This window comes from Cetorhinus maximus, chromosome 33, assembly GCF_964194155.1.
Source record: "Cetorhinus maximus chromosome 33, sCetMax3.hap1.1, whole genome shotgun sequence".
In the NCBI taxonomy this organism is placed as follows: domain Eukaryota; kingdom Metazoa; phylum Chordata; class Chondrichthyes; order Lamniformes; family Cetorhinidae; genus Cetorhinus; species Cetorhinus maximus.
In genome coordinates this window covers 9944519-9971573 of record NC_135911.1, presented here as the reverse complement: position 1 = coordinate 9971573, position 27055 = coordinate 9944519, and positions in this window count along the sequence as shown.

The window sequence follows — 27055 nt, the reverse complement described above, 5'->3', positions numbered from 1 at the left end:
CTCTTTTATACTGTGTCTCCGCTCTACTCACGCTCTTTTATCCTGTGTCTCTGATCTCCTCGCGGTCTTTTATCCTGACTCTCTGCTTTCTTCACGCTTTTTTATCCTGTGTCTCTGCTCTCCTTGCAGTCTTTTATCCGGTGTCTCCGCTCTTCTTGCATTCTTTTATCCTGTGTCTCTGCTCTCCTCGCGGTCTTTTATCCAGTGTCTCCACTCTCCTCACACTCTTTCATCCAGTGTCTCTTCTCTCCTCATGCTCATTTATCCTGTGTCTCCGCTCTCCTCATGCTCTTTTATCCTGTGTCTCTGCTCTCCTCGCGTTCTTTTATCCTCTGTCTCTTCTCTCCTCATGCTCATTCATCCTGTGTCTCCGCTCTCCTCATGCTCTTTTATCATGTGTCTCCACTCTCCTCACGTTCTTTTATCCTGTGTCCCCGCTCTCCTCATGCTCTATTATTCTGTGTCTCCACTCTCCTCGCGTTCTTTTATCCTGTGACTCCGCTCTCCTCATGCTTATTTATCTGGAGTTTACGCTCTCCTCGCATTCTTTTATCCTGTGTCTCTGCTCTGCTCGCGGACTTTTATCCTGTGTCTCTGCTCTCCTCGTGTACTGTTATCCTGTGTCTCTGCTCCCCTCGCGGTCTTTTATCCAGTTTCTCCGCTCTCCTCACGCTCTTTCATCCTGTGTCTCTGCTCTCTTCATGCTCATTCATCCTGTGTCTCCGCACTCCTCACGCTCTTTTATCCTGTGTCTCTTCTCTGCTCGCGGACTTTTATCCTGTGTCTCCGCCGGTTTCCTCATTCTCTACCACTCTCCTCACGGTCTTTTATCCTGTGTCACCACTCTTCTTGCATTCTTTTATCCTATGTCTCTTCTCTCCTCGCGGACATTCATCCTTTGTCTCCGCCACTCTCCTTACACTCTTTTATCCTGCGTCACCGCTCTCCTCACGTTCTTTTATCCTGTGACTCTGCTCTTCTTGCGCTCTTTTATCCTGTATCTCCGCTGTACTCATGCTCTTTAATCCGGTGTCTCTGCTCTCCTCGTGGTCTTTTATCCGGTGTCTCCGCTATCCTCGCGTTCTTTTATCCTGTGTCTCTGCTCTCCTCGTGGTCTTTTATCCAGCATCTCCACTCTCCTCACACTGTTTCATCCTGTGTCTCCGCTCTCCTCGCTCTCTTTTATCCTGTGTCTCCGCTGTCCTCATGTTCTTTTATCCTGTGTCTCCGGTCTCCTCATGCTCTATTATTCTGTATCTCCGCTCTCCTCATGCTCTTTTATCCTGTGTCTCCGCTCTCCTCACGCTTTTTTATCCGGAGTCTCTGCTCCCCTCACGGTCTTGGATCCTGTATCTCCGCCGATCTCCTCACGCACTTTTACCCTGCGTCTCCGCTCTCCTCACATTCTTTTATCCTGTGTCTCTGCTCTCCTCATGCTCTATTATTCTGTGTCTCCGCTCTCCTCACGTTCTTTTGTCCTGTGTCTCCGCTCTCCTCATGCTCTTTTATCCTGTGTCTCCGCTCTCCTCATGCTTTTTTATCCAGCATGTCGGCTCTCCTCGCGGTCTTTTAACCTGTGTCTTCGCTCTCCTCGCATTCTTTTCTCATGTCTCTCTCTGCTCGCGGACTTTTATCCTGTGTCTCCGCTCTCCTCACACTTTTTTATCCAGAGTCTCTGATCTCCTCACGCTCTTTTATCCTGTGTCTCCGCTCTCCTCACATTCTTTTATCCTGTGTCTCCGCTCTCCTCATGCTCTATTATTCTGTGTCTCCGCTCTCCTCACATTCTTTTATCCTGTGTCTCCACTCTCCTCATGCTCTATTCTCCTTTGTCTCCGCTCTCCTCATGCTTTTTTATCCAGAGTCTGTTCTCCTCGCGATCTTTTATCCTGTGTCTCCGCCGATCTCCTCATGCTCTTTTATCCTGTGTCTCCTCTCTCCCTCGCGTTCTTTTATCCTGTGTCTCCGCTCTCCGCGTGTTCTTTTCTCCTGTGTCTCCTCCGCTCTCCTCGCACACTTTTATCCTGTCTGCGCTGCTCTCCTCGCTCTCTTTTACCCTATCTCTCCCCTCTACTCATGCTTTTCTATCCTGTGTCTCCGCTATTCTTGTGCTCTTTTATCCTGTGTATCCTCTCCTCTACTCATGCTTTTATCCTGGGTCTCCGCTCTGCTCATGGACTTTTATCCTGTGTCTCTGCTCTCCTCGCGGTTTTTTATCCAGTGTTTCCACTCTCCTCACGCTCTTTCATCCCGTGTCTCTGCTCTTCACATGCTCATTCATCCTGTGTCTCCGCTTTCCTTGCATTCTTTTATCCTGTGTCTCTGCTCTGCTCGCGGACTTTTATCCTGTGTCTCTGCTGCTCTCCTCACGCTCTTTTATCCTGTATCGCCACTCGTCTTGCATTCTTTTATCCTATGTCTCTGCACTCCTCGCGGACTTTTATCCTGTGTCTCTGCCGCTCTCCTTACGTCCTTTTATCCTGCGTCTCCGCTCTCCTCATTCTTTCATCCTGTGACTCTGCTCTCCTTGCGCTCTTTTATCCTGTCTCTCTGCTCCCTTCACGCTCTTTTATCCTATGTCTCTGCTCTCCTCGCGGTCTTTTATCCTGTGTCTCCACTCTCCTTGCGTTCTTTTATCCTGTGTCTCTGCTCTCCTCGCGGTCTTTTACCCAGTGTCTCCGCTCTCCTCACACTCTTTCATCCTGTGTCTCCACCGCTCTCCTCGCTCTCTTTTATTCTGTGTCTCTGCTCTCCTCGCACTCTTTTTTTCCTGTGTCTGCCACTCTCTTTGCATTCTTTTATCCTGTGTCTCAGCTCTCCTTGCACTCTTTTATCTTGTGTCCCCGTTCTCCTCATGCTCTTTCACCCTGTGTCTCTGCCGCTCTCCTCGTGCTCTATAATCCTGTGTCTCTGCTCTCCTCGCACTCCTTTATTCTGTGTCTCCACCGCTCTCCTCATGCTCTTTTGTTCTATTTCTCTGCTGTCCTCAAACTCCTTTAACCTGTCTCCGCCGCTCTCCTCACGCTCTTTTATCCTGTGTCTCTTCCGCTCTCCTCGCTCTCTTTTATCGTGTGTCTCCCGTCTCCTTGCCCTCATTTATCCTGTGTCGCCGCTCTCCTGATGTTCTTTTATCATGTATCTCTTCCACTCTCCTCGCGCTCTTTTGTCCTATACCTCTGCTCTCCTCGCGCTCTTTTATAGTGTCTCCGCAGCGCGCCTCGCGCTCTTTTATCCTGTGTCCCCGCCGCTCAACTTGCGCTCTTTTATCCTGTGCCTCCACTGCTTTCCTCCTGCTCTTTTATCGTGTGTTTCTGCCGCTTTATTGACCCTCTTTTATCCTTTTTTCCCACCGCTCAACTCGCGCTCTTTTATCCTGTGTCTCCATTGCACAACTCACACTCTTTTATCGTGTGGTTCTGCTGCTCTCTTAGCCCTCCTTTATCCTGTGTGTCCGCTGCTTTCCTGACACTCTTTTATCCTGTGTCTCCATTCTCCTAGATCAGATCTAAACTCTGCAGTCCTGCCACATCCAGTCACGAATGGTGGTGGACAATTAAACAACTCACTGGAGAAGGAAGCTCCACAAATATCCCCATCCTCAATGATGGATGAGCCCAGCACATCAGTGCAAAAGATAAAGCATTTTCTACAATTTTCAGCCATGAGTATTGAGTGGATGATCTATCTCAGCCTCCTCCAGAGGTCCCCAGCATCACAGATGCCACTCTTCAGCCAATTCGATTCACTCCATGTGATTTCAAGAAACAGCTTAAGGCACTGGATAGTGCAGACTATGGGCCCTGACAATATTCCGGCAATAGTACTGGAGACTTGTGCTCCAGAACTTGCCACGCACCTAGCCAAGCTGTTCCAGTACACTACAACACTGACATCGATTCAGCTATGTGGAAAATTGCCCAGGTATGTCCAGTACACAAAAAGCAGGACAAATCCAACCCAGCCAATTACTGCCCCATCAGTCTACTCTCGATCATCAGTAAATTAATGGAAGGAGTTATCAACAGTGCTATCAAGTGGCTCTTGCTTAGCAATAACCTGCCCACTGATGCCCAATTTGGGTTCCGCCAGGGCCACTCACCTCCTGACCTCATTACAGCCTTGGTTCAAACATGGACAAAAGAGTTGAACTCCCATGGTGAGGTGAAAATGACTAACCTTGACATCAAGGCAGCATTTGACCGAGTGTGGCATCAAGGAACCCTAGCAAAACTAGAGACAATGGGAATTGGGGAAAGCTCTCCGCTGGTTGGAGTCATAACTAGCACAAAGGAAGATAGTTGTGATTGTTGGAGGTCTGTCATCTCAACTCCAGGACATCACTGCAGGAGTTCCTCGGGGTAGTGTCCTAGGCCCAACCATCTTCAGCTGCTTCATCAATGACCTTCCTTCCATCATAAGGTCAGAAGTGGGGACATTCACTGATGATTGCACAATGTTCAGCACCATTTGCAACTCCTCAGATACCGAAGCAATCTATGTCCAAACGCAGCAAGACCTTTACAATATCCAGGCTTGGGCTGACAAGTGACAAGTAACATTTGCGCCACACATGTGCCAAGCAACGCCCATCTCCGACAAGAGAGAATCCAACCATCGCCCCTTGATGTTCAATGGCATTACCATCAATAAATCCCCCACTATCAACATCCTGGGGGTTATCATTGACCAGAAACTGCACTGGCATATCCATATAACTACTATGGCTACAAGAGCAGGTCAGAGGCTAGGAATCCTGTGGCGAGTAACTCACTTCCTGACTCCCCAAAGCCTGTCCACCATCTACAAGGCACAAGTCAGGAGTGTGATGGAATATTCCCCACTTGCCTGGATGAGTGCAGCTCCCACAACACTAAAGAAGCTTGATACCATCCAGGACAAAGCAGCCCACTTGACTGGCACATCCACAAACATTCACTCCCTTCACCACCAACACACACTGGCAGTTGTCTGTACCATCTACAAGATGCACTGCAGGAATTCACCAAGGCTCCTTAGACAGCACCTTCCAAACCCACGACCACTACCATCTAGAAGGACAAGGGCAGCAGGGAGGGAGCTTCAGGATTTTGACCCAGCAACAGTGAAGGAATGGTGATATATTTCCAAGTCAGGATGGTGAGCAACTTGGAGGGGGACTTCCAGGTGGTGAAGTTCCCCTCCAAGTCGCTCACCATCCTGACTTGGAAATATATCGGCCATTCCTTCACTGTCGCTGGGTCAAAATCCTGAAGCTCCCTCCCTAACAGCACTGTGGGTGTACCTACACCACATGGACTGCAGTGGTTCAAGAAGGCAGCTCACCAACCACCTTCTCAAGGACTACCAGGTATGGGTGATAAAGGCTGACCCAGCCAGCAAAGCCCACATCCCGTGAATGAATAATAACAAAAAAGAGAGATTCAAACATTGCAGCACTCTTAAACACTACAGCATTCTCTACAGGGCACCTGGGAACAGGGCAAGAAGGTGTAAATCTCCTTAACCACTCAGTTTGAGTAATTGTTAATGAGCAGAGTCACAATCAGGAAGCAATTAGAATACTTAATTAAAGTGAATGCTACATTGGATTGAAAGGCTGGTGGTGAAGAAGAAAGCAGTAGGTTGCAGGAAGATATCGTGAAACAGCAGCATCTGGACTTCAATCTGGAAAAGTAAGAGTCAATGCTTAGGGGAAGGCTAAGATATCAAGGGAATAGACAATAACTGACAGGGTACTGAGAAATAAAGAGGAACAGAGGGACCTTGATTGGGGTGCATGTCCGCATATCCCTGAATGTGGTTGGAGAAATAGATTAGATGGTTAAGAAGGCAAATTGGATACTTGCCTTTATTAACCAAGGCATAGAATATAACAGCTGGAAGCAATAAGAAACAGAAAATGCTGGAAAAACTCATCAGGTCTGGCAGCATCTGTGAAGAGAGAAACAGAGTTAACGTTTCAAGTCCGTTTGAGGTTTTTCCAGCATTTTCTGTTTTTATTTCAGATTTCCAGCATCCACAGCATTTTGCTCTTGCATAAGAGCTGGGAGGTTATGCTAGAACTGTATAAAACGCTAGTTAGACTACAGTTAAGGGTCCTGTGTATAGTTCTGTTCACCACACTATAAGAAGGATGCGATGGCACTAGAGAGGGTACAGAGATTTACAGAGGTTGCCTAGGCTGGAGAATTTTAGTTATGAGGAAAGATTGGATAGGCTAGAGTTATTTTCATTGGAACAGGGGAGGCTGAAGGGAGGCTAGCTGAAGTGTATAAAATTATGAAGAGTCTAGATGGATTCTATAGGAAAGACCTATTCCTACCCCTTACTCCCAAAGTTGACGGGTCGATAACCAGGAGGCACAGATTTAGGTTAAGGGGTGGAAAGCTTTAGAAAGAATTTTCTTTTCACCCAGAGGGCGGTGAAGATCTGGAACACACTGCCTGATCACATTTAAAAAGTACTTGGATGTGCACTTGAAATGCAGTAACCTACAGGGTTATGGACCAGGAGCCAGAAAGTGGGATTAGACTGGATGGCCCTTGTCAGCAAGTGGGGCCACAATGGGCCGAATAGCCTCCTTCTGCACTGCAAGTTTCTATGATTCTAAGAAGGAGAGATAAAAGGGACAGAATGAAAAAGTAATAAAATAATTAAAATCTGAAGGAGTGAGGATCCACACTTGTAAAAGTTAATTTTCAGTGCCAGCAAGGTTGTTAGGAAGGAATTAAAATTTACCATGCTGTTAAGAGAGGCCTTAACGTTCTGTGGAAAATTTATTCTGTAATTACAAGATTAGTGCAGGAACTTCATGCCGCTCAATCCATGTGAATGGGGAGCCAGACAGTGAGAAAGTTTTATGCAGCTTGTGGAGAAGAATAGCTATTTGGACAGAAACTCTGCATTTAACTGTGTCATAGAGTCATAGAGTTATACAGCAGAGAAACAGGCCCTTTGGCCCATCATGTCCATGCCGGCCATCAAGCCCCTATCTATTCTAATCCCATTTTCCAGCACTTGGCCCATAGCCCTGTATGCTATGACGTTTCAAGTGCTGATCTAAATACTTCTTAAATGTTGTGAGGGTTCCTGCCTCTACCACCCACTTAGGCAGTGTGTTCCAGATAACCTGCAGCCTCTGGGTGAAAACATTTTTCCTCAAATCCCCTCTAAACCTCCTGCCCCTTACCTTAAATCTATGCCTCCTGGTTATTGACACCTCCACTAAGGGGAAAAGTTTCTTCCTATCTCCCCTATCTATGCCCCTCATAATTTTCTATACCTCAATCAGATCCTCCCTTAGCCTTCTCTGCTCTAAGGAAAACAATCCTAGTCTATCCAGTCTCTCTTCATAGCAGAAACGCTCCAGCACAGGCAATATCCTGGTGAATCTCCTCTGCACCCTTTCCAATGCAATCGCATCCTTGCTATAGTGTGATGACCAGAACTGCACACAGTACTCCAGCTGTGGCCTGACTAGCATTTTATACAGCTCCAAAATAACCTCCCTGCTCTTATTTTCTAAATAAAGGCAAGTATCCCATACGCCTTCTTAACCACCTTATCTATCTGTGCTGCTGCCTTCAGGGATCTATGGACATGTACACCAAGGTCCCTCTGATCCTCTGCACTTCCTAGGGTCCTGTCATTCATTGTGTATTCCCTTCTTGTGTTAGTCCTCCAAAAATGCATCATCTCATATTTCTCAGGATTAAATTCCATTTGCCACTGCTCTGCCCATTTGACCAGCCCGTCTACCTCGTCCTGTGATCTAAGGCTTTCCTCCTCACTATTTACGACACCACCAATTTTTGTGTCATCTGTGAACTCACTCCCTCCTATATTCACATCTAAATCATTAATATATACTACAAACAGCAAGGGTCCCAGCACCGATCCCTGCAGTACACCACGCGTCACAGGCTTCCAATCGCAAAAACAACCTTCGACCATCAACCTATGCCTCCTTCCACTCAGCCAATTTTGGATCCAATTTATCAAATTGCCCTGGAGCCCAAGGGCTCTTACCTTCTTGACCATTCTCCCATGCAGGATATGCAGGAGTGCATGTCCAATTTGCGCATAAAAAAGCCACAAGTTAGGCCCCAACCAGGATATTGTGTCCAATTCTTGGCACCACACTGTAGGAAGGATGTCAAGGCCTTTGAGAGAGTGTACGGAGGAGATTTACTAGAATTGTGGCAGGGCTGAGGAACTTCAGTTAATGTGGAGAGACTGAAGAAGCTGGGATTATTCTCATTAGAGCAAAGTTAAGGGGGGCAGGGTTTAATAGAGGTGCTCAAAGTGACGAGGATGCTTGATGGAGTAAGTAAAGAGAAACTTTTTGCATTGGCAGAAAGTTCCATAACCAGAGAACACTGTTCTGCATTACTGGCAAAAAAAAAAAGAGGAAGCTTTATTTTACGCAGTGAATTATGCTTTGGAATGCACTGTCAGAAAGGATGGGAGGAACAGATTTTCAAATTTCAAAAGGGGGCACAGTTTAAAAATAAGGGAATCTTTTACTTAAAATGGAGATGAGGAATTTCTTTGCTCAGAGGGTGGTTAGTCTTTGGAATTACCTTCCCCAGAGAGCAGTGGTGCCTGAATCATTGATTTGTGATTGACAAGGGGGTCAAGGGTTATGGGGTGGGTGCAGGGAGGAAAGTGGAGTTAAGGATGAGCCATGATCTTATGAAAGACAGGGAAGGCTCAAGGGAGGGAATGACCTACTGGGTCAAAATCCTGGAATTCCCTCCCTAACAGCACTGAGGGCATACCTACACCACATGGGCTGCAGCGGTTCAAGGAGGCAGCTGACCACCACCTTCTCAAGGGCAGTTAGGGATGGGCAATAAATGCTGGCCTAGCCAGTGAAGCTCACATCCTGTAAATGGATTTTAAAAATTCCTGCTCCATTTCTTATGTTCTTAAAATGGAAGTGGATAAAGGCATACTTGAAGGGGAATGAGATTAATTGGATAGCTCTTTCAAAGCACCAGTAAAGACATTCCAATGTCTTTATAGGATCGATTCTCAAAGAAAATTTGACCCCAAACCATGTAATGAGATATTCAGACAGATGACCAAAAGCTTGATCAAAGAGGTAGGGCTTAAGGAGTGTCCTAAAGGAGGAGTGAGAGACAGAGAGGTTTAGGGAGGGAATTCCAGAGCTTAGGGCCCAGGTAGCTGATGGCACAGCCACCATTTATGGAACATTCACTCCTGTGCTGCAACTGTCCTATGCCAAGAAAATCAGCCTCTGAAATTATCCATATACTGTGACTAGGCAAAGACAAGAGAGATCTTTGTTGGAATCACCAATACGATTAATTTATTCCAATACACTGAATGTGTTTAGGAATGGAAAGTGATGTACATTGGTTAGTCTAACTTCAGAATGTTTACTGAGACGTTGGTATGCTCAATCAACAACTGGTTTGTTTTATACAACTGAACTATGTACAGCTGTCCATGACTAAAGCCATGAACATTCTCCCTCTCCTCTCCTAGTCATGTGTTCTCTTACCTCATTATTATGGGAGGTGCTGTTTACACAGTCCCACACATTAACCCTTACAAACCCTAACACTACACCTGCCCCCAAATGTTCAACCATATTTTTTTAATTCATGTTTACATACTGCGCCATCTCCTGCCAAGCTTCTGCCAACTCAGATTCAATCTGTCAGGAGGCTTCACAATTCTCCCTGATCATGTTCCTGTCAGAGTTGGAAGTTCAGTCGTCTCTCTCTCTCTGCGCTCCTTTTTCTTGACTTGGATGACCTTCATTGAGAGCTGTAGTATCTGGTTCTTTATTAATTTCTGACTCAACATTTGGTTCTTCCAAATGTATAACTGATTGTTGTCTTTATGAATAGAAATAAGATTTCTCCAGTTTCTTCCTCTCTTTACTGTTGCACTTATGTCAATCACATTTCCCTCTTTATTTGATTTTGCAGCTTTAACCCTCTTTTTGTGTTTTGCATGCTTCCTATCCTTATTTCTTGAGATTGCCCATGTTCCTTTTTTTTTCTGGAGTGATGACCCCTTGCAGTCTCTCATTCTTGAACTCTCAGATAGTCCTGGACTCCTAGCTCTGGAAGTAATTCGTTGGGTAGGATGGGAAACTGTGAGGAACCCACCTGATTAATATCTTGGTTTCTCTCAAAATCCAGCAGGCCTGGTTTATCAATAATTTCACTTTCATCCCACATAGAAAAGGCAGTCAAAGCTTCCATATATAGTATTCGACTTCTCTGACTGCTACCATCCTTAATGACCACGTTTGGTGGATGGATAGATGCAAATGTGCTTTCTAGAAGGTCATTACTGTTGGATGAATTTTGTATTTGTATTCTGCCATCATGTTTTCCTCTTCCACTTCCGAAATGATACTACAGAGTGATGGGTGATCACACTCATTCTCGTGACCTCCTTTAATCAGCACCACTACCATTAGCACCCCTTTTTCCTTTTGTTCATGACATCTTTGTCAATCTCTCCTTTGTCCCCACCTATTGCTGGTCTTCTATCCAGCTTCAACTGCTCCACCCCCCTTAAACAGTATAATTTCATCACATTTCTACTTCTCATTAGCTCTGAAGAGGAGTCATATGGACTCGAAACGATAACTCTGTCTCTCGCTCCATCATGTTTAGCAGCTGTTAGATCTGCTCAGTTTTTCCAGCATTTTCTGTTTTTGTTTCAGATTTCCAGCATCTGCAGTATTTTGCTTTTACTCTCATTCTCATGTTTTTTTCTGGTCTAATTTTTTTCACTGTGCATTCATTTTGCATGAACAGACATCCCCCTTCCCTGACCACCTTCAGCAAAACAGCTGGACTATTAACCTCTGTGAAGAGTGTCAAAAAGTCATCACACTTAAGTTCCAACCCAGAACTTCATTGCAGTTGGATAATTTTGGGGATTCATTTCTGAAGTCACCCTTGGATTCTTGCTGATTGGCTTCTTCCATTTTCCTGATAAGATTGAGGTCTATACTTGCTCTTCTGCTTAATAAAGAGAATTCCTAATTCTGTACAATATGCAATATTTCCGATATCTGCTCTCCCTTGTACTGGAGTGTTGCCTGCAATTTTCCATTGATATTTAGTTTGAGCCCTCCTGGACCATATAGCTGGGTTTCCGTTGGCTGTAGGCAATGCATTGGTAACCACGGTTCATTGTCTGGCAAAAGTTACACTTGCTCCAACGTCTAGTTTTGAGTTGGTGATATGTCTGTTAACATATATCTGTGTTCCAGAATGCATGATAGGTGTCATTGATCTCACCCAGGAAGTATTTATGGTGCAAATCCTTCAACTTCACTAATTATCTTATGCGTGAAGACTTTTTGTTTGAAACCTGTGAAGTTAGAAGTTTTACTTTGACACATCTTCCCAAAATGACCAATACTTCTGCAGGGAAACCATTCTGCAATTTATGCAGGACACGGTTCATGCCTGTGGGTCTTTTTGGTGCCATAACACTGGCAGGGTTCAATGGCATCTTGGCTTTTCCCTCCCAGTTCTACCTCCTTTTCTGATGCTTCTTTTACGTTCCTGGGCTTAAGGAACCGTGGGATGGTGAGAGGTTTCTTTACCTCTCAGTACTGCCCTGTTCTGTTTACGGACCTCTGTTTGCCTCATCAGCTGTATTGAATTTCCCACGGTAAGGTCTTCCTTAGATTTCAATGAGTCAGATAAAGGTTCATTGGTAGCACCGAGTACAATGCTGCCATGACTAGTGGGTCATAGCCCTGAAATTCTTATGCACACAGTGGACTTTTAAGTAACACATGCATTTTTTTTTCAAAGGACGTACAAGCAAAAGCTGGCTGAAACTGTAAAGTAACCACTTGCTAGAAAATTCCTATGTGGATTAATTGACCAACTAGTTCAGAGAGAATGGAATGTGACACCAAAATGGTGTGACACGACCTACTTTAGACAGAAGCACTTCAAAGGAAAAGATACAATGCAAACTGAGCTGAAAAGAAAACAGATCTGGACGAAAGACATGTTTGCTTTTTCCCTTCCAGGAATACATAAAGGAAAGGGGTTTTAAGAAGCCAACTACAATCCTAGTTCCATGTGCTAATCTGGTGTTCTATTTTGGTGTGTGCGCTGTAAAAGTCACAGACGAAGAACACCAACTAGGCATCCCTGAAGCTGACAGGTAAAAAAATTCTCTCTCTGATTGCTGGAAGCAAGTCACAAGTTAGCAAAGCCACAGTCGAAAATGAAACAGGACAACATCTTTCAGTTTACCTGGAGAACCAAGAATCTCCAAACCAACTGCTCAACTGCCGAAGTCAGCGCTACTGGAATCACCCCTACTTAATGGCTGCAAATTTTCACCATCTGCTCCTCACGGACAAGCCAAAGGACTGATTCGGTACTGTATATAGGACTATATATCTCCAAACTGTTAATTTTGGACTCAAATTCTTATTTCTAATCTATGTGTATGTGTGTTATGTTTTTAATATTTTTTCTCACATTTTAGTAACTAATAAACTCACTCTTTCTTTAACTCAGTCTGATTAAATTGGCTCATTTTAAAAGATAAAAAACATTTGTACCGGGGAAAAGATATCCAAGAGGAAAGGGTTCCTTTTTAAATTAACCTTGTTGTGAACAACCAAGGGGTTGAACAAAGAAGGAGGGTCAATTCATCCCTCCTCACTCAACACCATAGCAATTTGGGGCACGTTGTCTGCGATCATAACAAATTGGGGGATCTCGCCCGGTAAATGATCGTAACAAATTGGGCGCTTGGAGTCGGAATTGTTCCTGCAGACAAAATAAACGAATTAGAGTGAGGAAAGTAAATCATTCCTTTGATACCAATTTTAAAAACTGCAAAAAGGCTTTCCTGAGTCTGGACTACAAAAGTGTAGAAACATCCACATTTGATGCTTTTCCAGGAGAAGGGGAAGTTACTTCTGAGCATTTAAAACTTCTGTCCCTCAAAGAGTTAAAAGAGCGAGCTACGCACTTAGAACTAGAGATTCCTTCGAATGAAGTGTGTAATAGTAGAGTGAGTAGCTGGAACATTACATCGCAAACGTAACGCAAGACCACGAGAAGAAGTAGAATTGCTGAGAATGCGGTTAGAACGGGAAGAAAAAGAATTCTAACTTCAAGCATTAGAATATGAGAGGAGAAGAGAAAGAGAGAGAGAGAAATGGGAATAAGAGGAAGCTTTCCAGGAGAATGGAAAGAGAGACAGGAAAGAGAAAGGGAAAAGGAAGAGGCTTTCCAAAGAAGACTGCATGAACTGGAAAAGGAGATAGAGGCCTCCAAGGCTTCCCGTAAAATAATGCCCTTGAGCAGTCAGGAAAGGTCACTTGAGACAATAAAAGCTGAAAGAACTGGAGGAGGCCAGCCAGGATCTGTAGGAGTACAGGGAACCCAGAATGGTTCCGAGGCCTTAAAGGTGACAATGGCTGGAGTGGCCAGGCAAGGGTTACTTGCAATCAAAGAGGCAGAGAACAAACAGCCTAAGTCTACAGAGAGACAGTGAGCTGGAGAGTGTTCAGGGGCCCAAAAGGAGGCGATAGAACCAGTGAAGGTTGGGGTAGTTAAGAAGCAGCTTCGTGAATTTAAAAAGGCCAAGGTCAGGTCTGTAAAGTTAACAAGGGTCAAGAAGAGACCGGTGGAATTTAAAACAGGCAGAGAGGATAACATGAAAATTGAGTTAGTTGGTACATTTTTTGCAGAATTAAACAAGGATGAGGGGGATACCTAAACAGAAATGCAGATAGTGAGGAAGCTGCCTCACAAAGTCAAAGAGCCACATGGCAGAGCAGTAAAAGCTAGCCAGCCCCATGTGAGTTGGGGTGTCCCAGAGGACACAGGATCGAATAGGGACCGGCCCATCCCTACAGTAACTACAGTGGGGAAATCATTAGCCCATGAGCAAGCTCAAGCTTGACAACGCCTAAAAGACAGAGCAAGTATTGCAGTTAACTCCCAGGCAGCCAAACCAGGTGAGCAGTACTCCATTGAGGAGTAAGGGGGAAGAAAAAAGGCTGGGATGGGGGCGGCCAAGGTTGGAGGCGATGCAGCCAACGAGAGGCTAGCAAAATCCTTCTCCCTGGAGATAAACAGAGGAACATAAAATCCCCAGACCCGGCCAGCAAACTTAAAAAGAAAGAAACCTACAGCCCTGCTGGATGTTTAGGAGATCTGGCTAGCCCACACCATTTTTCCAACTTTAGAGGGAGTACAGGGAGGGCTCCAAGTCGAGGTGCAGATGGTGGGGTGGGGGCAGCCTCACCTGGTTGATGAACTGCAGGGCAGTGCAGCAAGAGCTGAACCTCTACCTGAGGGCAGTACTGACCCCAAGCTTTTGGGAAGATTAGGGGAAGACCCTCTCCTAAATCAAAACATGAAGAGAGGAGAGTCAAGCCTAAAGAAGGCAAAAAATTGTGAAGATCACAAGCAGAATATGGAGACACATGCAATGCTGAGCCCTGGTAAACCAGGTAAAACCAAACAAACTTTAGACCTCAACCAGAATGGTGTTGATGAAAATCTCATTCAAACTGAGATGCTGGAACCATAATAGCTACAGCACCAACTGCTAATCTCCTGACAATTAGACCTGTAAAAGTGCCTGGGGTTGAGCCAGTAAATTCATGGGTTACAGAGGTAGGCAAAGAATTAAACCTGATAGGCACAGCTCAGCACAGCAGCCTGTGTAGAAGATGGGCTGGGCCCCAGGGTAAAGTACAATATGAACAGCTTGACTATTCTCAGCAAGTTGAAAGCTAACAGTCAGGTAAAACGCCCAAACCCCATTAATGACACTTAACCCAGCGTCACAGCAAGGGACAGACACAGGGTTATGGCCAGGGGTGACTATAAGCTAAAGCAACTTTGAAACCTTGACACCAAGCTAATTTGTAAACAAAGATAACCTTTGTGAAAAAGTTTAAGACACAGTTTAAGAATGCCAGGCTATTCCGCTGGAGTTTGTTTCTCTAACCGTACCACTGAGAAATCACCCACACTGCTGGGAAATCAAATGTGACTGCAGATGCCCTGTCAAGAACTTAAAGAGACCCGGTTAGAACTGAGAAGATAATACTGACCAAGGCTAGAAAAATGAATGTGTGCGTGAGTTCTTCTTTATTTAATGTTTTTTCTCTTTTTGTAATGAAATGAATCTCATTTCATTCATCACATGTGGGGAATGTGTCATGACCAGTGGGTCATAGCCCCTAATTACATATGGACATATTGAACTTTTAAGCAAGACGTGTTTCTTTTTTTAAAAGGGCATACAAGCAAAAGCTGGCTGAAACTGTAACCACTTGCTGGAAAATTCCTACCTGAATTTCTTGATCAACTAGTTCAGAGAGAATGGAATTTCGGAGCTAAAAGGTGTGACATGACATACTTTGGGCAGAGACACTTCAAAGGAAAAGATACAATGCAAATTGAGTTGAAAAGAAAACAGATCAGGATGACAGACATGTTTGTTTTTTCCCTTCCAGGAATACGCAAGGAAAGGGGTTTAAAGAAGCCAACTACAAACCTAGTTTTGTGTGCTAGTCTGGTGTTCTATTCTGGTGTGTGTGCTGTGAAGGTCACAGCCAAAGAACACTATCTTTTTAACTTAATTTTTGGACTCAATTTCTTATTTCTAATCTGTGTGCATGTGTGTTGCGTTTTTATTACTTTTTTCTCATGTTTCAGTAACTAATAAACTCACTCTTTCTTTAACTCAGGAAAGCCTGGTTAACTCAGGAAAGCCTTGGCTCCTTTTAAAACATAAAAACAGTTGGACTGGGAAAAGATATTCATGAGGGAAGGGGGTCATCTTTAAATTAACCTTGTTGTGAACAACCTAGGGGGTTGAACAAAGAAGGGGAGCCAGTTTATCGCTCCTCACTGAGGGCCATGACATTTTAGGGTACCTTGTCTGCCATCATAACAAATTCGGGAAACTCTCCCGGGAACCAGTCGTATCAAATTAGGTGCTCGGTGTCGGAATTGTTCCCGCAGTTGACATAAATCAATTAGTGTGGGGAAAGTAAATTTTTCCTTTCATACCAATTTTAAAAACTGCAAAAAGGCTTTCCTGAGTCTGTACTACTAAAGTGTAGAATGTGTGTCCTGTAACATATCACAGACGCTACTGGTTTCCTAGATGACCCATGTGCAGGAATTGCTGTCAATTGCAGAAAACTGAGCTCCGGGTTTCAGAGCTTGACCAGTGGCTGGAGTCACATTGGCACATCCACGAGGCTGAGTGGTATGTACATAGCACATTGAGGGAGGTAGTGACACTGCAGCTTAAGGTCCTGGAGACAGAGAGGGAATTGGTGACCACCAGACAGTCCAAGAGAAGTAGGCAGGTAGTGCAGAAGTCCCCTGGGGTCTGGCTCACAAATCATTTTTCCACTTTGGAAGCTGCTAAGGGCACTGGTTCCTCAGACGAGTGTAGTCAGAGGCAGGTTTGTGGCACCACAAGTGGCTCAGCTGTACAGGAGGGAAGGAAGAAGAAAGGAAGAGCTATAGTGATAGGAGATTCATTAGTTAGGGGATCAGACAGGCGTTTCTGTGGCCATAGACGTGACTCCAGGATGGTATGTTGCTCCCTGCTGCCAAGGTCAAGGATGTCACAGAGCGGTTGCAGGACATTCTTCTGGGGGTGGGTGAACAGCCAGAGATCATGGTCCACATCGGGGCCCAATGACTTAGGTAGGAAGGGGGTTGTGTTCCTGCAATCAGAATTTAGGGAGCTAGGCAGAAAATTAGCAAGCAGGACCTCTAATGTAGTAATCTCTGGATTGCTCCCAGTGCCACGTGCCAGTGAGTACAGAAATAGGAGGATAAGGCAGATGAATGCGTGGCTGGAAAGATGGTGAAGGTTGTGAAAAGGTGTGACATGACCTACTTTAGAAAGAGTCACTTCAAAGGAAAAGATACAGATAAACTGAGTTGAAAAAAACCAGATCTGGGCCAAAGATATGTTTGTTTTTTTCCCTTCCAGGAATACACAAGGAAAGGGGCTTTAAGAAGCCAACTACAACCCTAGTTCTTTGTGCTAGTCTGGTCTTCTATTCTGGTGTGTGTGCTGTGAAGGTCACAGACAAAGAACACTAACTGGGCATCCCTGCAGCTTGTAGGTAAAAAATCTCTCTCTCATTACTGAGAGCAAGTCACAAGTTAGCAAAGCCACAATTGAACATGAAACAGGACAACTCCTTTCAGTTAACCTGCAGAACCAAGAATCTCCAAACCAACTGCTCAACTGCCAAAGTCAGCGCTACTGGAATCGCCCCAACTTATTGGCTGCAACTTTTCACCATCTACTCCTCATGGACAAGCCAAAGGACTGATTTGGTACTGTATATGTATAGGACTGTATATCTTTTAACTGTTAGAGATAAGCCGGGAACAACAGGCCAGTGAGTCTCACATCAGTGGGAGGGAAACTATTAGAGAAAATTCTGAAGGATAGAATCTATCTCCACTTGGAGAGGCAAGTTTTTATCAGGGATAGTCAGCATGGCTTTGTCAGAGGGAAGTCATGCCTAACAAATTTGATTGAATTTTTTGAGGAGGTGACCAGGTGTGTAGATGAGGGTAGTGCGGTTGATGTAGTTTATATGGATTTCAGCAAAGCCTTTGACAAGGTCCCACATGGAAGACTTTTAAAGAAGGCAAATGCACATGGGATACAGGGTAATTTGATAAGGTGGATTCAAAATTAGCTTAGTTGTAGGAGACAGAGGGTGATGACAGAAGGATGCTTTAGTGACTGGAAGCCAGTGTCCAGTGGTATACCACAGGGATCTGTGCTGGGTCCCCTATTATTTGTCATTTATATAAACGACATAGATGACTATGTGGGCGGTAGGATTAATAAGTTTGCGGATGACACAAAGATTGGCTTGGTGGTTAACAGTGAGGTTGAGTTTCTTGGGCTACAGGAAGATATAGATGGGATGGTCAAATGGGCCGATAAGTGGCAGATGGAATTTAACCCTGAAAAGTGTGAGGTGATAAACTTTGGAAGGAGTAATTTGACAAGGAAGTATTCAATGAACGGCATGACACTAGGAAGCTCTGAGGAACAAAGGGACCTTGGCGTGTGTGTCCATAGATCTCTGAAGGCGGAGGGGCATGTTAGTGGGATGGTGAAAAAGGCATACGGGACACTTGCCTTTATCAATCAAAGCATACATTACAAAAGTAGGCAGGTCATGTTGGAGTTGTATAGGACCTTGGTGAGGCCACAGCTGGAGTACTGTGTGCAGTTTTAGTCGCCACATTATAGGAAGAATGTGATTGCACTGGAGGGGATGCAGAGGAGATTCACCAGGATTATGCCTGGGATGAAAAATTTAAGTTATGAAGAAAGTTTGGATAGACTTGGGTTGTTTTTGTTGGAGCAGAGAAGACTGAGGGGCGAACTGATCGCGGTGTACAAGATTATGAGGGGCACGGACAGGGTGATAGGGAACAGCTGTTCCCCTTAGTTGATGGGTCAGTCACAAGTGGACATAAGTTCCAGGTGAGGGGCAGGAGGTTTAGGGGGGATGTGAGGAAAAACTTTTTTACCCAGAGGGTGGTGACGGTCTGGAATGCACTGCCTGGCAGGGTGGTGGAGGCGAATTGCCTCACATCCTTTAAACAGTACCTGGATGAGCACTTGGCAAGTCATAACATTCAGGACTATGGGCCAAGTGCTGGTAAATGGGGTTAGGTAGGTAGGTCAGGTGTTTCTCAAGTGTCGGTGCAGACTCGATGGGCCGAAGGGCTTCTTCTGCACTGGGTAATTCTGTGATTCTGTTAATTTTGGACTCAATTTCTTATTTCTAATCTGTGCGTATGTGTGTTATATTTTTATTATTTTTTCTCATGTTTTAGTAACTAATAAACTCACTGTTTCTTTAACTCAGCCTGGTTAAATTGGCTCATTTCAAAACATAAAAAACATTTGGACTGGGTAAAGACATCCAAGAGGGAAGGGTTCCTTTTTAAATTAACCTTGTTGTGAACAACCAAAGGGTTGAACAAAGAAGGGGGGGTCAGTTCATCCCTCCTCACTCAGGACCATAGCAACTTGGGGTATGTTGTCTACAATCATAACAAATTGGGGGACTTCGCCCAGTAACTGGTCGTAACAAATTGGGCGCTTGGTGTCAGAATTGTTCCGGCAGACAAAATAAACGAATTAGACTGAGGAAAGTAAATCATTCCTTTGATACCAATTTTAAAAACTGCAAAAAGGCTTTCCTGAGTCTGGACTACAAAGGTGTAGAAACGTCCACATTTGATGCTTTTCCAGGAGAAGGGGAAGTTACTTCTGAGCATTTAAAACTTCTGTCCCTCAAAGAGTTAAAAGAGTGAGCTAGCCACTTAGAATTAGAGATTCCTTCGAATAAGATGTGTAATAGTAGAGTGGGTGGCTGGAACATTACATCGCAAACGTAAGGCAAGACTACGAAAAGAAGTAGAATTGCTGAGAATGCGGTTAGAACGAGAAGAAAAAGAATTCAAACTCCAAGCATTAGAATATGAGAGGAGAAGAGAAAGAGAGAGAGAGAAATGAGAATAAGAGGAAGCTTTCCAAGGAGAATGGAAAGAGAGACAGGTTAGAGAAAGGGAAAGGGAAGAGGCTTTCCAAAGAAGACAGCATGAACTGGAAAAGGAGATGGAGGCCTCCAAGGCTTCCCGTAAAATAATGCCCTTGAGCAGTCAGGAAAGGTCACTTGAGACAATAGAAGCTGAAAGAGCTGGAGGAGGCCAGCCAGGATCTGTAGGAATGCAGGGAACCCAGAATGGTTCCGAGGCCTTAAAGGGGACAATGGCTGGAGTGGCCAGGCAAGGGCTACTTGCAATCAAAGAGGCAGAGAACAAACAGCCTAAGTCTACAGAGAGACAGTGAGCTGGAGAGTGTTCAGGGGCCCAAAAGGAGGCGATAGAACCAGTGAGTGTTGGGGTAGTTAAGAAGCAGCTTCGTGAATTTAAAAAGGCCAAGGTCAGGTCTGTAAAGTTAACAAGGGTCAAGAAGAGACCGGTGGAATTTAAAACAGGCAGAGAGGATAACATGAAAATTGAGTTAGTTGGTACATTTTTTGCAGAATTAAACAAGGATGAGGGGGATACCTAAACAGAAATGCAGATAATGAGGGAGCTGCCTCACACAGTCAAAGAGCCACATGGCAGAGCAGTAAAAGCTAGCCAGCCCCATGTGAGCCGGGGTGTCCCAGAGGACACAGGATCGAATAGGGACCAGCCCACCCCTACTGTAACTACAGTGGGGAAATCATTAGCCCATGAGCAAGCCCAAGCTTGACAACGCCTAAAAGACAGAGCAAGTATTGCAGTTAACTCCCAGGCAGGCAAACTAGGTGAGCAGTACTCCATTGAGGAGTAAGGGGGAAGAAAAAAGGCTGTGATGGGGGCGGCCAAGGTTGGAGGCGATGCAGCCAACGAGAGGCTAGCAAAATCCTCCTCCATGGAGGTAAACAAGGGCACATAAAATCCCCAGACCCGGCCAGCAAATTTAAAAAGAAAGAAACCTACAGCCCTGCTGGATGTTTAGGAGATCTGGCTAGCCCACACCATTTTTCCAACTTTAGAGGGAGTACAGGGAGGGCTCCAAGTCAAGGTGCAGATGGTGGGGTGGGGGCAGCCTCACCTGGTTGATGAACTGCAGGGCAGTGCAGCAAGAGCTGAACCTTCACCTGAGGGTAGTAGTGACCTCAAGCTTTTGGGAAGATTAGGGGAAGACCCTCTCCTAAATCAATAGAGAGGAGAGTCAAACCTAAAGAAGGCAAAAAATTGTGAAGATCACAAGCAGAATACGGAAACACAGTCAATGCTGAGCCCTGGTAAACCAGGTAAAACCAAACAAGCGTTAGACCTCAACCAGAATGGTGTTGATGAAAATCTCATTCAAACTGAGATGCTGGAACCATAATCGCTACAGGTGGTGGAACTTACAGCACCAACTGCTAATCTCCTGACAATTAGACCTGTAAAAGTGCCTGGGGTTGAGCTAGTACATTCATGGGTTACAGAGGTAGGCAAAGAGTTAAACCTGATAGGCACAGCTCAGCACAGCAGCCTGTGTAGAAGATGGGCTGGGCCCCAGGGTAAAGTACAATATGAACAGCTTGACTATTCTCAGCAAGTTGAAAGCTAACAGTCAGGTAAAACACCCAAACCCCATTAATGACACTTAACCCAGCATCACAGCAAGGGACAGACACAGGGTTATGGCCAGGGGTGACTATAAGATAAAGCAACTTTGAAACCTTGGCACCAAGCTAATTTGTAAACAAAGATAACCTTTGTGAAAAAGTTTAAGACACAGTTTAAGAATGCCAGGCTATTCCGCTGGAGTTTGTTTCTCTAACCGTACCACTGAGACATCACCCACACTGCCGGGAAGTCAAATGTGACTGCAGATGCCCTGTCAAGAACTTAAAGAGACCCGGTTAGAACTGAGAAGATAATATTGACCAAGGCTAGAAAAATGAATGTGTGTGTGAGTTCTTCTTCATTTAATGTTTTTTCTTCTTTTTGTAATAAAATGAATCTCATTTCATTCATCACATGTGGGGAAAGTGTCATGACCGGTGGGTCATAGCCCCTAATTACATATGGACATATTGAACTTTTAAGCAAGACGTGTTTCTTTTTTTAAAAGGGCATACAAGCAAAAGCTGGCTGAAACTGTAAAGTAACCACTTGCTGGAAAATTCCTACCTGAATTTCTTGATCAACTAGTTCAGAGAGAATGGAATTTCGCAGCTAAAAGGTGCAGAGACACTTCAAAGGAAAAGATACAATGCAAATTGAGTTGTAAAGAAAACAGATCAGGATGACAGACATGTTTGTTTTTTCCCTTCCAGGAATACGCAAGGAAAGGGGTTTTAAGAAGCCAACTACAAACCCACTTCTGTGTGTTAGTCTGGTATTCTATTCTGGTGTGTGTGCTGTGAAGGTCACAGCCAAAGAACACTATCTTTTTAACTGTTATTTTTGGACTCAATTTCTTATTTCTAATCTGTGTGCATGTGTGTTGCATTTTTATTACTTTTTTCTCATGTTTTAGTAACTATTAAACTCACTCTTTCTTTAACTCAGGAAAGCCTGGTTAAATTGGGTCCTTTTAAAACATAAAAACAGTTGGACTGGGAAAAGATATTCATGAGGGAAGGGGTCATCTTTAAATTAACCTTGTTGTGAACAACCTAGGGGGTTGATCAAAGATGGGGAGCCAGTTTATCGCTCCTCACTGAGGGCCATAACATTTTGGGGTACCTTGTCTGCCATCATAAAGAATTCGGGAAACTCTCCCGGGAACCAGTCGTATCAAATTAGGTGCTCGGTGTCGGAATTGTTCCCGCAGATGGAACAAATCAATTAGTGTGGGGAAAGTAAATTTTTCCTTTCATACCAATTTTAAAAATTGCAAAAAGGCTTTCTTGAGTCTGTACTACTAAAGTGTAGAATGTGTGTCCTGTAACATATCAAAGACGCTACTGGTTTCCTAGATGACCTATGTGCAGGAATTGCTGTCAACTGCAGAAACCTGAGCTCCGGGTTTCAGAGCTTGACCAGTGGCTGGAGTCACCGTGGCACATCCACGAGACTGAGTGGTATGTACATAGCACATTGAGGGAGGTAGTCACACTGCAGCTTAAGGTCCTGGAGACGGAGAGGGAATTGGTGACCACCAGACAGTCCAAGAGAAGTAGGCAGGTAGTGCAGAAGTCCCCTGCAGTCTGGCTCACAAATCATTTTTCCATTTTGGAAGCTGCTAAGGTCACTGGTTCCTCAGAGGAGTGTAGTCAGAGGCAGGTTTGTGGTACCACAAGTGGCTCAGCTGTACAGAAGGGGAGGAAGAAGAAAGGAAGAGCTACAGTGATAGGGGATTCATTAGTTAGGGAATCAGACAGGCGTTTCTGTGGCCGTAGACGTGACTCCAGGATGGTATGTTGCTCCCTGCTGCCAAGGTCAAGGATGTCACAGAGCGGTTGCAGGACATGCTTCTGGGGGTGGGTGAACAGCCAGAGATCATGGTCCACATCGGGGCCCAATGACTTAGGTGGGAAGGGGGTTGTGTTCCTTCAATCAGAATTTAGGGAGCTAGGCAGAAAATTGGCAAGCATGACCTCTAATGTAGTAATCTCCAGATTGCTCCCAGTGCCACGTGCCAGTGAGTACAGAAATAGGAGGATAAGGCAGATGAATGCGTGGCTAGAAAAATGGTGAAGGGTGTGAAAAGGTGTGACACAACCTACTTTAAACAGAGGTGCTTCAAAGGAAAAGATACAAACAATTTGAGTTGAAAAGAAAACAGATCTGGGCGAAAGATATGTTTGTTTTTTTCCTTCCAGGAATACACAAGGAAAGGGGCTTTAAGAAGCCAACTACAACCCTAGTTCTTTGTGCTAGTCTGGTCTTCTATTCTGGTGTGTGTGCTGTGAAGGTTACAGACAAAGAACACTAAATAGGCATCGCTGCAGCTTGTAGGTAAAAAATCTCTCTCTCATTGCCGGAAGCAAGTCACAAGTTCACAAAGCCACAGTCGAAAAGGAAACAGGAGAACTCCTTTCAGCTAACCTGCAGAACCAAGAATCTCCAAACCAACTTCTCAACTGTCAAAGTCAGTGCTTGTAGAATCACCCCAATTTAATGGCCACTGTGCCATCTACTCCTCACGGACAAGCCAAAGGACTGATTGATATATATTTTTAACTTTAATTTTTGGACTCAATTTCTTACTTCTAATCTGTGTATGTGTGCTGTGCTTTTAATATTTTTTCTCACGTTTTAGTAACTAATAAACTCACTCTTTCTTTAACTCAGGAAACCCTGGTTAAATTGGCTCCTTTTAAAACTTAAATACATTTGCACTGAGAAAAGATCTCCACAGGGGAAGGGATCCTTTTTAAATTAACCTTGTTGCGACCAAACGAGGGAGTTGAATAAAGAAAGGGAGCCAGTTCATCCCTCCTCACCCAGGCCCATAACAATTTGGGGTACCTTGTCCAGGATCACAACAAATTGGGGGACCTCACCCAGCGACTGGTCATAACAATGCAGTCTCATGTTAGTTCTGTTTTTGGGTCTCCATACTCGTGTTCTTCAACCAGTCTGTAAAAGTCATTATACGCATCTACTGCTTTCTGGACCCTTTTGTTGAATTTTGGCCCTTTCCAGAATCTTATTGCTCCTCAAGCTGGAAAAGTTATCAAAGGTTTTTCAGATATCAAACCTATCAGTGGTCTCATTGATACTCTGTCTTGCAATAAAGTAATGTGTTGACCAGTTCAGCTTCAGACTTACTGTACAATCCTGAAGCAACTTGGAAACTCAAGAATCTTCTTCTCCAATGTGCCCAGTTTGGAGTCTGATCTGGTCATTCCATGTGTCCAAACTTTTCAGGTAGCATAAATTTAGGATTCATGGCATTCCTAAGGTGAGGTATTTACCCGAAGTTTTAAATTTCCCTTCGGTATTTGAAGTTTTCCCACTCTGTTCAGCCTCTCACCAGCACCCGCTGCTGTCACTGTCTCTCCCCAGGGGATCCCTCAGCCATACTTGGTATTTATTTCTTGAATGCTGCAAAGCTATTAAAAATCGCTTTGCTTTGAGTTAGTCCAACTTATTTCCAGATATTCTTCATTCCCTTCCCCTGGAGCATCAAGTATTTGCAGATGCTTTTTTTTTCTTGTGTTGCTTCGCAGTTGCCACACGTAAAGGCGCTTTGGAGCCGGACTGCAGGGTTTTCCATAACCTTCCTAGGGATCTGGTTTTCCTAGAGCTGCTTGACCAGTGTACTGTAAAAATCAAGTTTGACCCTTTTTAAGGGCTGCTGGCCAATTCCACCATCTTTGACTTGAAGCCTACGATTGCTGGATCGGGATCTTCTTCACGGGCAACCACACGCTGCAGTGCAGCCCTGAATGACATTGAAAGATGATTTTCTGGCAGCTTTGGAGTTCTTCAGCTGCATCTTACAGAGTTCTGCAGTTCTGACGCCACTTTTACATTCTGACATTTAATCTTAGTAAATTGAATTTTCAGTGTTTTGGTGCCCATCGCATACTGTATGTTGGTTAGTCTAACTTTGGAATGATTACTGAGACAGTGATATGTTCAAACAACAACTTGTTTATTTTATATAACAGGACCACGTACAGCTATCCGTGACTAGATGTTACACTGCTGAAGCCCTGAACACTCTCCCTCTCCTTTCCCAGTGATGTGTTCTCTTGATGCCTCATTATGGGAGGTGACTATTTGCACAATCCATGTATTAACCGGTAAAAACCCTATTACTACAGGGAGTATGGAAAATAAATGAAATTGCATCATAATAGATCGATAAATTTCATAGGATGAGGGGGTCGCTCTGTTTCCAATGTCAGGATTACATGTGGGTGCATTTCGAGGTTTCATTCCCAATCACAGGGCGCACAGTGAGCTGTTTGTAGGTCAGCCCATGTTTACAATATCACTGCAGGATTCCATAAGAAAGAAAATTACAAAACCTCACCCTGAAGCAGCTAACCATGTCTTTCCCAAGAACTAGAGGGGGTGGAGGGACTGTCAGTGGCTGGGATGACTTCAGTGCCAGATGGTGAACAACAAGTCACTCTGAGGCCCAGTCGCCACTCAGGGCAGCTGGGGCGTGGGTGGAGCAGTCAGTGCTGGAGCTGAAATAATGACGGCAATGTTGCCTGTTTCCCAGCAGCAATCTCCATTACTGAGAATTAAGCATTCAGTCCTGCTGGTGGGGGAACGAATGTTTTAATGGAGATTGGGGGAATGGGTCAGATGGAGATGTGGGTTGGTTGGGAATGGGTGTGTCCCTAGTAAACCACTCAGTCCTGGGTGATGGTAGCTTTGGAGAGTGTTCACTTTAGATTTACCAGAATGATACAAGGACTAGACAACCAGGGCTTGCATTCAGAGAGACAGTATCAATCATCATTTAGAATGGAATGGTTTAATCAAGGACAATCAGCATGGATTTGTTAAGGAGTATAATGTGGCAAAATGCGAAGTTGTTCACTTTGGCAGGAAGAATAAAAAAGCGGAGTATTACTTAAATGGAGAATGGCTGCAGAATTTCAAGGTGCATGGGGATCGAGGTGTACTAGTGCATGAGTACAAAAGGTTAGTATGCAGGTACCGCAAGTAATTACGAAGGCTAATGGAATGCTATCCTTTATTACAAGAGGAATTGAATATAAAAGTAAGGATGTTATGCTTCAGTTATTCAGGGCATTGGTGAAACCACTTCTCCAATACTGTGTGCACTTTTGGTCTCCTTATTTAAGGAAGGATGTAACTGCATTGGAGGCAGTTCAGAGCGGGTCTATTAAATTGATACCTGGAATGGGGAGGGGGTGGGGGGGGGGGGGTACTGTCTTATGGGGAAAGATTAGACAGTCTGGGGAGGAGAGGGCAGAAGAGGGGAGACTTGATTGACTATATAAGATCCTTATAAGTATGTAAGTTAAGGGTAGATTGGGAGAAACTGTTTCCGCTGGTTTGAGAGACTAGCATTAGCAGCATTGTTTAAAAGGTTAGAGCCAGGCATTTCAGGAGTGAAATAGGAAACACACACAGGGTGATAGAAGTTTGGAATTCTCTGCTGAAAACAGCAATTAATGCTAGATCAATTGTTCATTTTAAAACTGAAAATAACTTTCTGTCAGCCAAAGGTATGAAAGGATATAGGACAAAGTTGGGTATATGGAGCTAAGTCACAGACCCACCATTAGCATGTTGAACGGTGAAGAAGCTTGAAGGGCTAAATGGAATCCTGCTGCTTCTATCTTCGATTGAGCTATTGAATCATTGAACCATCCAGCAGAGAAGGAAGCCATTGTACCTGTGCTGGCTTTTTAACGAGTCATCCAATTGGCCCCACACCTCAGCACTTTCTGCATAACCATGGAAATACTTAATTATTTGTCCAGTTCCCTTTTGAAAGTTTCTGTTGAAGCCGCTTCCCCTGCCCTGCATTCCAGATCATAGCATCTTTGACTTAGATTTAA